The sequence below is a fragment of the Abrus precatorius genome, unplaced genomic scaffold (assembly GCF_003935025.1).
Source record: "Abrus precatorius isolate BTA unplaced genomic scaffold, Abrus_2018 Scaffold3, whole genome shotgun sequence".
Taxonomy (NCBI): domain Eukaryota; kingdom Viridiplantae; phylum Streptophyta; class Magnoliopsida; order Fabales; family Fabaceae; genus Abrus; species Abrus precatorius.
Genome location: NW_020874373.1, coordinates 25701852 through 25713126, shown reverse-complemented (window position 1 = coordinate 25713126; position 11275 = coordinate 25701852). Strand labels below are relative to the sequence as shown.

The window sequence follows — 11275 nt, the reverse complement described above, 5'->3', positions numbered from 1 at the left end:
TTGCCGATCAAACAAATATTTTTAAAGTTTTAATAAAGGAAAGGCTATCTAACTCCCAGCTTGATGGGTAAAGTTTAGCTATAGTAAAGGCTTGATCATATAGCACGAGTTCATATGGGAAAAAGAATATATAGTACATAAATAAAAGGTAAAATTTGACAATTATGCTCCCCAAAGTGATTCTTTGGAAATTTTTTCGAAGTTCTCTTCCCACCATAGAAAAAAAAAAGGGGAATACAAAGAAGCAAATGGATTGATAGGTCATTCAAATGTGAAAATCCTTCCACACCTTAATCACTCAGAAAGGGGAGCCCATGGATGCCATATTCGTATTCTTCACTTCTCTATTTTATGTTTCACATCCATATCCTAAAATGTACCATTTTTGTAATGTCCTCTAGAATACTTCTATGGTATGTTCTCTCTCCCACTTCTTCCTTTGTTCTAGCTTTTCCTTTCTATATGATAAGCGTGCTTGTTTATTTAATATTTCTTTCTTCTCGAGGCTAAAGACACTTTACCAAATAGCAAAGAGGCATTCAAACTATACACGTAGACATGCAGTAGTCTTGTCTAAAACTATTCTCCTTTTGAATTTTCTCTAAGACGTACAGTGGTCAATAAAGAAGATCACATCATTTGAAACGCTTTTAACTGTTCAATTTTATTTAGTTTGAGCAAGAATTAAATTCTTTTGTAAACATTTTAGCTCATATATATGAATGCAATTTTAGTCTTCAAGGATCATAATTCAAGTGACTGGTAGAAATCAAGGGTCAAAATAAGTATAATATGAAAAAATGATTAAATAAATCATTTATATATAATTAAGCATAGTGTTGTCATTTCAAATATACAAGGATTCCAAAGTACGGGGAAACATGATTTAGCTCTCCAAAATTTCTAACTGAGGCGAAAAGCAATTCATTCATAAACCTATATAAGCTCCTGTGAGCTATAAATAGACGACAAATGAAGTTATCTTTTAAACTTCTCCTTTCACTTCTTCAAACTTTCTACAGACACTAAAAACAAGGGTATCTTCTGATGTTATGGTAATTGTTAAACGTTTGTGGCACTGATTACGTAGATGCGTTGGCTGTATTATTTCCTAAGACATTGTTGAAAGTGAAATACATAGCCTCTATTATTTAGCAAATCTTAATTATCGCCGAAAGTTCTTAAACAAATTTATACAAAAGACCAACCAGGAAAAGATTGAGGATAAGATAAATGATTAACTCAATTTGTTGACTTTTTTTTCTACGACAAATAAGCGTGACGAGGGAGGAAAACATGTATTAATACATGTTGTGAGTGTCCCCACTTGAAGATGGGTGAACAATCTGTGCCTAATATAAAGTGTTATAAGGTCCACTCTTGACTTTAGACACAGACTGCTATGGAAGCTTACGAAAGCTGCACATGGTGCTTGCATTTTAAGCGAAATGGAAAATAATTTGAGTGGATGAGGTGGGTTGATTTGAGGCCAGTAATGCCACATTGAGTGGAGGAATTTTCTTTAGTGGTTTATCACACGTTTAATTTTGCTTACTTTCTTGCTGAAATGACTTTTCAAGTAAAGGTTCTGTTTGTAATACTTTGACTAAGTTTTTCTCTGAACGTATAATTACCTCATCATGTCCTTAATCAATAGGGAGGGATGTGGGCTCAACTCTAGCCTGTAACTTTTCCCTTTTTATGCATTTTATACCATTCATATTTGTATAGTTTTAAGTGCTTTTTAATTGAAAAAACATGTATTTGCACTCATATATTGCTTTTGTTTGCGATTATAGATGCAAATAAATAAGTGTAGGCAACAAAAACATTGTAGTGTTCCTGAAGAGAAACCAATTTTTTTTTATTTGCAGCTTATACTTAAAATTGAAAATAATATTGACTTTTATCTGTGATTTTTATCAACTACAATTAATAGCCATTTCGCAAACAATGTTTTTATTTATTAGCAAAATCATAATAGATCAAATACATTTGTAAAATTGTGCATATGACGACTTACGATCCTAATTATTATTGTTGGTTTACTGTATTTTTTTTTAAAATTTTTTCACTAAAAATAATTATAATTATTTATTTAGTTCTAATTATAAAATTTAAAGATTCCTTTTCAAATACTTATTGCTAAATTTTTAATTTTATCATACCTTTGACTGTTACAAAATTTATATTAGCAACACACTTATTCATTATCTATATAAATAAATTATTAATTTTACTATTTATTAATATGAATAATTTTGAAATACATTATAATTTTATTATATAAAATTAATTTTTATTAGTCATTAATAAATTTGTTGACGAAATAGCGTTTATTTTTAGAAGTGGCCTTTGTTTTTTTAAGAAAGTAGGTTGGCAGTGGTAGGACTCTCGCCCTATCCTATCAAGCAAACACGAGTATGGGTGAAACTAGGAGCAACAAATAGGCTTTTCAAGGTTGATACAAGTCAGATCTAGCCTTTTACTCCAAACCCTGATGGATGGAGTAAAATGAAGGAGAAAAGAGATTTAAGAAGGATATGGATTAGATGTATTGAAGCACAAAAAAGGTAAAAATAGCCTCAAATGCTTCTTTAGAGACATTGGAAGGATGCATGCAAGAAGATCCCAGATCTATAGATCAGATGTCGGATTGAGTGTTCTCTAATTCTAGATTTTCTGAAACCTTGCTTGAATATATAAGGATAAAATATTAGGGTCCAAGAACCTAGATTTAGTCTTAAATAATGACGAAATTACTAAATTGGTGTTAGAAGACTTTAATATAATCTCTAAATATGAAGATAATGAAGATCTACATAACAATGTGCAAAACTTGTGTCCCGACCTCATAATATAAAACCTTCAATCTGGTGCAAGGTTTCTTACTTAAGCGAGATAGTTTTCTGGGCCAACCATTCTGGAGTACTCTAGGTAAAGTGAGACGAATTTCGTTCAAGCGAGATAGGATAAAGTTGTTCCAACTATCCCCTCGCCCAAGTGAGAAGGGGGTTCGCTTCAGTGAGAAGGTATCTCGCTCAGGCGAGAAGGAGTCTTGCCTAGGTTGCTTCGTAGGAAAAATGGAGAGCTCTTTGGACACATTCTCGCTTGGGTAAGAATGTCTCTAGCTCAGGCGAGAATATCAGAGAATTGGGTAAAACCATTGTCTGATTTTCTTGCCCAAGCGAGGAGGGTCTCACCCAGACGAAAATTGACCTCGCTCAAGCGAGAACACGTGAGTTTGGAGGGGTATTTAAGAAACTTCAGTTCAAGAGTTTTTATTTAGAACTAAATAGCCTCCCCTCTCATTTTCTCTCTATTATCTCACCTTCTCTTCTCAGAGAAAACTTTTCTGATCCTCGAACCTCTTCCAGATCCAAGCTTTATTGTCTATTGCATTCAGATTCAAGTATGTTTTTTGGAGCTTAGATCTTTATCTTTATCACTTTTCTTCGATTTTCTCTTTCTTAATAGGTGTTTACTTTGTAATATATAGAGAGATCTTCATCTTTTGGACAAAAACTTCTATCAGAAGTGCTGTTTCTCTGTTGGATCTCAAGAAGAATTTGATCTTAGACACTCATTTCCAGGTAAGGGAGATAAATCTCAAACCCTAACTTTTAGTTATGTATTTTGGATTGAAAATACTAAATTTTTCCTATTAGAACTATAAAATCCTAAGGTTTTCTAAAATCTCAGTGTTAATATTAGAGATTTTAGATATGAAAAACCTATGAATGTTTTTAGAACTATCTGCATACAATTCTATAGTAAAAGCTTGAAACAAAATCATTTTGAAAAGTAGTATGATTCTATCATTAAAAATTATTCATGTATAGTTAAAAATTGTTATTTGATACTTTGGATAATAGACATGCTGTGAATATTGAATGATGTCAAACTTTAGGATAAGTGATTCTATTAAGATTGAGAGTGTGATCTCCGTCAATATATTTATGAATGGTACAATTGGTTTAAGTCAGAAGGAGTTCGACTTTTGGCACATTACATTGATTTACATGATGAGGTGCTTCATTATTTCATCAATATGTGCTTGAATGAAATATTTGACTGTTACGTAAAGTTAATAATGTATGATTGATTGATCTAGAATGATTAAAATGTTTTCCTTCAGTATATGTGAATCCGTATGTGCTTTAATTTAGACATGATTCATTAAATTGAAAGAGGAGAAAGGGATGAAGGAAAAATGTATTAACAGTGAAGAGTGATGAATAAAATTGGTGGACGTTTTATCTATGCTAGAATGACATATAACAATGCCTATGGATTTTTGTTTGATAATTGATATATGGTGAATTTATGATAAAATATTTCATTAGTAAAAAATTTGATGAATAGAAGATTGATGTAAATGGCATACATGAGAAATAAAATGTAATGAAAAATGTTGAGAAAGTAGTGTCATGAGAAATGCTGAGACATTGTATAGGTTGTTACAAAGAACCACTAGAGGTATAGAGTTTAGAAAAGATTTGGAAAATCTTGGAGAAATGAGGGTGGTGATTGCTATTTGTAAGTAGGTGCACAATGATTGGTTGAAAGTAAAAGCATTCATAGGCTACACATTTATTTTCTGACGAGACTCTTGACTATACCTTTACTAAAAGGGGTTAGATCAACATACATTGTATCCGTGTTGTTGTGGCTAACTGTAACACCTTAAATTTAATTTCAAATAAATAATACTTTCGCAAATTTGGAATAATAAAAGTTTCATTAAACATTTCAAAATAGGGAAAGGGTTACAAGTTTATATCAAATAACTGCTACAGGACCATTTCAATACAACAATTTTAAATTAACATTTTAAGCCCTAAAGCAGTTCCATCCAACCCTTCACTGAGTCCAGTGCTGATCATCTTGATTACCTGAAAAATGAATGTAAGGGTGAGTACTCTACACTACCAAACACAGAAACAAACATTGAGTCTCACCTTGCACATAATTTACATTATTTCTAATACAATTCATAAAATATATTCATAGGTAGCAATACTACTCTATTCAATTTAATTCAAACACCAATGCATTCACGGCATCAAATAGTTTACACACACACACACACACACACACACAAAATTAACAAACAATAATCCTGTGCGCTCACTATACGCCAGCCACGCTCACGGTGGCACTGTGATCACAAACATTCACTATGGATGGTCGCCGGTTACCCCTGCCTGACGGATACCACGTGGGCAGTCACGGGTCGCTCAGCAAAAGTAGTGGTAAGAGGTATAGTCAGGAAGAGAGTGTGTGGCCCGTGGTGCACCCACTCCCACAGTCGATGTCACCACCACTCTCTCTTCCCCAAGGTATTTCTACCGTCCTCATCTTCCACACCCCCAGTGTATCGCTGAGCCATTGATAGCACATTACACCGACATTAATCACGCCTCATTCACAAACATTGCAATACTCATTCTCAGCATATATAAGGCCCACTATCACACATAATACACGACACTAGGCCCTCATTCGTTTTACAGTACACGACACAAAGCTTGTATTCATTCATATTACACGGCCCTTGGGCCCACACTTGTTCACAATTATTCATTTCATTATACGACACAAGTGGCCATACCCATTCACAATACTTGACATATATGCCCTCATTCTATTACACGACACTTAGTATATAATGCACATTATTCAATCATCAATCAATGATACAATCACACACATTTCAATCAAGGGTATATTAACCCAGTCACAACCAACTCACATTACATTCAAACACATCAAGATTTCTATCAACACAGTCATTCTTACTCTCTATCTCAATCTCATTACAAAAACATAGCAACTAAGCAGAATTTCACACAAATGAGATAAGGTAGAGTCCCCCTTACCTTGGATTGAAGACCCTCACTTGAATTTAACCACTGAAGTGCTCCCCACACGAATTTCAGCCTAAATACATGGAAGAACTACATGAGAATCCAAGGAAACCGGGAAACAGAGAAAAAAGGATGAAAAACGAAAACCCTAACCATTAAAACTCACCTCCAAGTGTTCCTAACATGAATCCAACCTTCAATCAAGCTCCTGAATGGCATTGGAGGCAATTTAATCGGTGGGATAGGGTTTTGGATTGAGAGAATCGAAGAAATTTTGAAGGGAGGGTGAGAAATAACCTTTCTCAAACCCCTAACCCCCCTTTAAATCCTCTTTGGTCGTGACACTCTCGCTACAGCGAGATATTCTCACTACAGCGAGGCATCTCTCGCTGCAGCGAAAATCTCAGACGAAATTGTACTCTGGTTTCTGCAGAATCTCGCTACAGCGAGATTGTACCCAAAAATGCACCCCAAATTGTGGCTTTGTTGCTACAACGAGACACTATTGCTACAACGATTAGGCGATAGTTTCACGCCTTCCTCCCAGGGCCTCTCGCTACAATGAGAATCCTCTTACTACAGCGAGAGCACCTTGCACTAGGCACTCAACCTATTTTCCAAATCCAGCCACATACACACGTACACACACACACACACACACAGATATATATATATATATATATATATATATATGTATATGTATATATCCCTATTAATACATATCATCGTTCAATTAGTCATTATGCACTCAAGTGCAAATTTCAATATTCATTCACATTTACACATACATATATACATATATATCAATAATCAATATTACAAAATTCGGAGCGTTACACTAACCAGCACATATCTATACTTATGGAATACCTCAAGGGTTACCAGGAGCAATGACTATGAAATTTTGATATGTGTATTTTTAATAGGTGAGTCATAACGGATTGATTGGTGTGATAATAACACAGGTATTTTATAATACATTGACGAGTGTATTATAATGTATGTATTATAATGGATTAATTAATATGGTTATAACACACATTTTATAACATATTGCTTGGTGTGAAAATGCATGATATAATATGAACTTGGTGTATATTTGAAAGTACCAATGACATGATTGGTGACCTAATTGGTGTGATGTAATACTAGGTAAAATCTCAGGGTATATAGTATAATTTAAAGTATGAATGACATAAATGATGTTGCTGTGATTTTGTTAATGTAACATTAGAATTATAAATAAAAGAATTAGTGGGGCGAGAATACTCACACTTACAAAAAAATGTTTCTAGGTAATGCTAATTGAAGAAATTAAAGAAAGGTTGATCCGTTCTAGGATCATATCTTCGGCGAAGTAACAGGAATGACTGCTCTGTTAAGGTTTAAATGGATTGTAATATTTTTTTAGATTTCTATTTTAAGTTGATTAGGTTGTGTGATTATTTAAATGCCAAATTCAAAATTTATAATATTCGATAATTTTTTTTAAATATTATTTTGAAGTGTTTGTAAAATAGGTAATCACTTATTTTGATTGTTGTTTACATTCAGTTTGATAAAAATTTACTCTGCTAGAAGACAATATTATTGTTGTTTTAAACTTACAAGTATGCAACACGAGTTTAGTAGATTGCCAAGAAGTAAATTTTTTTTCACTTCATTTATAAAGTTAAAATTTTGAAATTATTTCTGTGAAAAGAATTAAATTGTAACTTTGGTATTTTGACCCCTTTATTAATTCTTTGATATATATTTTCTTTTAGAGAATATTTCTTTTATTTTCTTCTTCTTATTAGAAATTACTCTACAAATTGGAATACAAAATTAGGATGTTACACATGAATCCTTTAGAGGGTTATGTGGAGTGATGTGCCACTTGGAGGTTCACCCTAATATTAAAGCTCCTAGGTAAATATGTTAGCTTTAACTACCTAAACCAGAAACTAAGTAGTATTTGGGAAAAGAATGGTTCCCTGAAAATCATGGATTTAAATAATGAATTCTTTTTAGTAAAGTTTAAAAATACGGAGGACTACAAGTTGGCCCTGTTTAAAGGACCATGGATGATTTTGGACCACTACCTTCTAGTTCAGAGATGGAGACCTCTCTTTAGGATTAAAGATTATGACCTTAGAAAAATTACAGTCTGGTTTTGTATCCTTGACTTGCCTATTGAACTGTATAATAATAAATTTCGCTGGCAGGTTAGGTTCTGCCTAGGGTCCATGTTAAAGGTGGACTCCTATACATCCTTGTTATCTAAGGAAAATTTGCTAGAATCTGCATTAAAATAGATCTTAGAAGGAAACGGTTCCTACTTTCAAAGCCATAAGACAAGAATTTAAAGCGGAATATAAGGGACTACACTTGATCTATTTTAATTGTGGTAAATATGTAACGTCCCAGATTTTGTAATAATTTATTATTATTATATATATATATGGGAATTTCCATGTGTTTGTATGTTTGAGTATGTGTATTGAATGGTGGTGTGAATGCATGATGTGGATATATGCGTATACATGAAATGAATGTGGATGCTGATTGTGCATTGTGATTGAATGTGTTGAATTGGTTGAAAATAGGTTAAGTGAGTGTTACTGTGGTGTTCTCGTTGTAACAAGAAGGCCCTGGGAGAAGGGAGTGAGACTGTGGCTTTCTTATTGTAGTGAGAGAGCGAGAGTGAGGGGTGCATTTCTTTGTGCAGTCTCGTTGTAGCAAGAGAGGGTATCGCTGCATCGAGGTCCCCTCGCTGTAGCAAGAATGTCGCGACACCTTGTGTATTTAAGAAGTTTAGGGTTAGGAAAAATGCATTCCCACTTTCCTCTCTCCTCTCTCTCGTCGTTTCTCTCAATCTCTAGTTTTTTTCACTGATTAAACTGCCCCTTAAGCCATTTGTGCCCTAGATTGAAGATTAGAATTGTGTTTGGAGCGTTTGGAGATGAGTATTTTGAGTTAGGATTTTCGGTTTTTACTCTTTCTTCATCCTTCTTGATTTCTCATGGATTATTCCATGTATTTAGGGCAAGAATCCATGTGAGAGGTGTTTCTACCTTTGATTTTGTGGTGGGTCTTCATTCTAAGGTAAGGGGAGTTAATCCCAAACCTTAATTTCTCTTGGGTACTTTGAATTTGATAAAAAAAAAACCCTAATTACTTTTATACTATCTAAATGTAACTTGTAATAGAGGCTCTAAATAAATTGTCTTTGAGGAACACTATGATTTTACTAAGCAAACATTGTTAGGAGTGTTTTTGGAATAATGGATTATACTAAACCTTAGGATAGACAACTTTATTATTATCGAGAAAATGTGTATGTCGGATCGTATGATTGGACGAAGTTCGAAGGTGTTCGACCTCTGACACATTATGATGATTGTGTGATGTGTGGAATCGTTTGATGGTATTATGTGTTGGATGAATGTTTGTTGATGATTGAGGCATGTTGAGACTAGTTGATAATATTTCTGTGGCGAATGATATATTTATCATAGATGTTCTCTGATAGTTTAGGTATGCCAAATGAGCGAAATTGTATAATTGATGTAAGTGTTTGACTGTTCTTAAATAAAGAAAATGTTTTCTGTGTAATGTGACATGATGGTTAAATTGTGAGAAAATTGATTATAATACGAGGGTTAGAATATATGAATGGATGTGATTGCAATACAAGTATTGTGGCATGACCCAAAGGGTGTACTCATAATATATGTATTGTAATACACCAGGTTATTGGTCAAGACACACGTATCATGACACATTACCTATAAAAGGGTGTGGAATAGAATGATTAAATTGTGAGTTTAGATAGCTACAGAGATATACTGAGGGTATGGAGTTCGGAAAAGATTTAAGAAATTTTGAAAAAATGAGGGTGGTGAATGCAAGCATTCACAGGCGACACAATCATTTCTTGACTAGACTTCTGATTATACCTTTGCTAGAAAGGGTTGGGTCGGCACACGTATATCCGTGTAACTGTAGCTATCTAAACTGTGAAGTCCTCAAGGGATCACAGGGGCATTGTGATGAATCCACATTTTACTAAATTTTTATACATCATTTATTACTTTTTATAGAAAAGAATAGACTTAGATAGTGTAAACAAGATGAATATTCCAATTAGGCTAAATAATATAGGTTTCTTAGTTTTTAGTTAATTTACATTGATTTATATAATTTATTTACATGTTTTGATCATTTGAATAATGTGGCAGGAATTCCCAAGCTTATTTTGAAGAATTATTGGATTTTGAGGAATTTGAGGTGAAAGTAACTACTTTTAAAATTGATAGTGACAACTACAGCAAGCCATTTCCAGCAAAGGGACCAAAGTGATCACTTTCAAAGCTTAAAGTGACAACTACAGCAACCTAGAATTCACTAAACCTGCGCGTGGTTACTATGAATATTCATAGTAGTCACTCCAGAGCATGCAGAATTGAAGGTACTGCGCGTAGTTACTATCAAAATTCATAGTGACAACTCCAGAGAGTCCAAAATGTCCCAGTGTTGCGCGTGATTACTATGAATATTCATAGTAATCACTCTAGAGAGGCAAAACCCAACTGATGCTGCGCATGTTTACTATGAAAGAATGAGAGTAACTACTTTGGAGGGCGCCAGCTTTAGTATAAATAGATTTTTACTAAATTAGGGTAGAGAGTTCTTACACTTTTTGAACCTTTTCTCTTCTTTACTCAATTTAGGATATTTTCCAGAGCTTAGGGCAACCTTGGGTGACAGCCAAGGGTACCCTAATTCGTTTTAAGGAAATAGACTGGTTGTATTATCTTCCACCTGGCTCTATTACAAGTTGGGACACCCTCAAGAGATTGTTCCTGGAAAAATTTTTCCCTGCTTCAAGGGCTGCCTCAATAAGAAAGGAAATATGTGGTATTAGGCAGCTAGAGGGAAAGTTTGTATGAATATTGGGAGCGTTTCAAGAGACTTTGTGCTAGCTGCCCCCATCATCAAATAAGTGACCAACTCCTAATCCAATACTTCTATGAGGGCTTACACCCAATGGATAGGAGCATGATCAATGCAGCTAGTGGGGGAGCCCTGTTTGACAAGACTCCCGCAGCCGCTAGGACTCTTATTGAGAATATGGCAGCTAACTCTCAACAGTTTGCTACAAGGCAAAACTCCATCATGTCCCGGAGTGTCCATGAAATTCAAACTTCAGATTCACACAAGCTGGAGCATAAGCTAGATGAGTTGGCTTCGATGGTAAAACAGTTGGCATCCATCCAAAAGAATTCTGCTGCATATACACCTCCACCTCCATCCATTCCAGCAATGCTTTGTGGGATTTGTTCATCTACGAATCACTTCACTGATAGTTGCCCCACATTGCAAGAAACTGAATCCTCATAAGGTAATCCTCAAGCTTATGC

At 34.3% G+C, this 11275-nt stretch overlaps 1 non-coding gene across 1 annotated transcript; it reads right to left on the bottom strand.

Moving 5' to 3' along the window:
- Positions 1 to 10752: 10752 nt before the first annotated feature.
- Positions 10753 to 10855, bottom strand: LOC113864062. The gene has a single exon (XR_003504667.1). It is a non-coding gene; the product is annotated as a small nucleolar RNA R71 (small nucleolar RNA).
- Between the last annotated feature and the right edge of the window lie 420 nt (positions 10856 to 11275).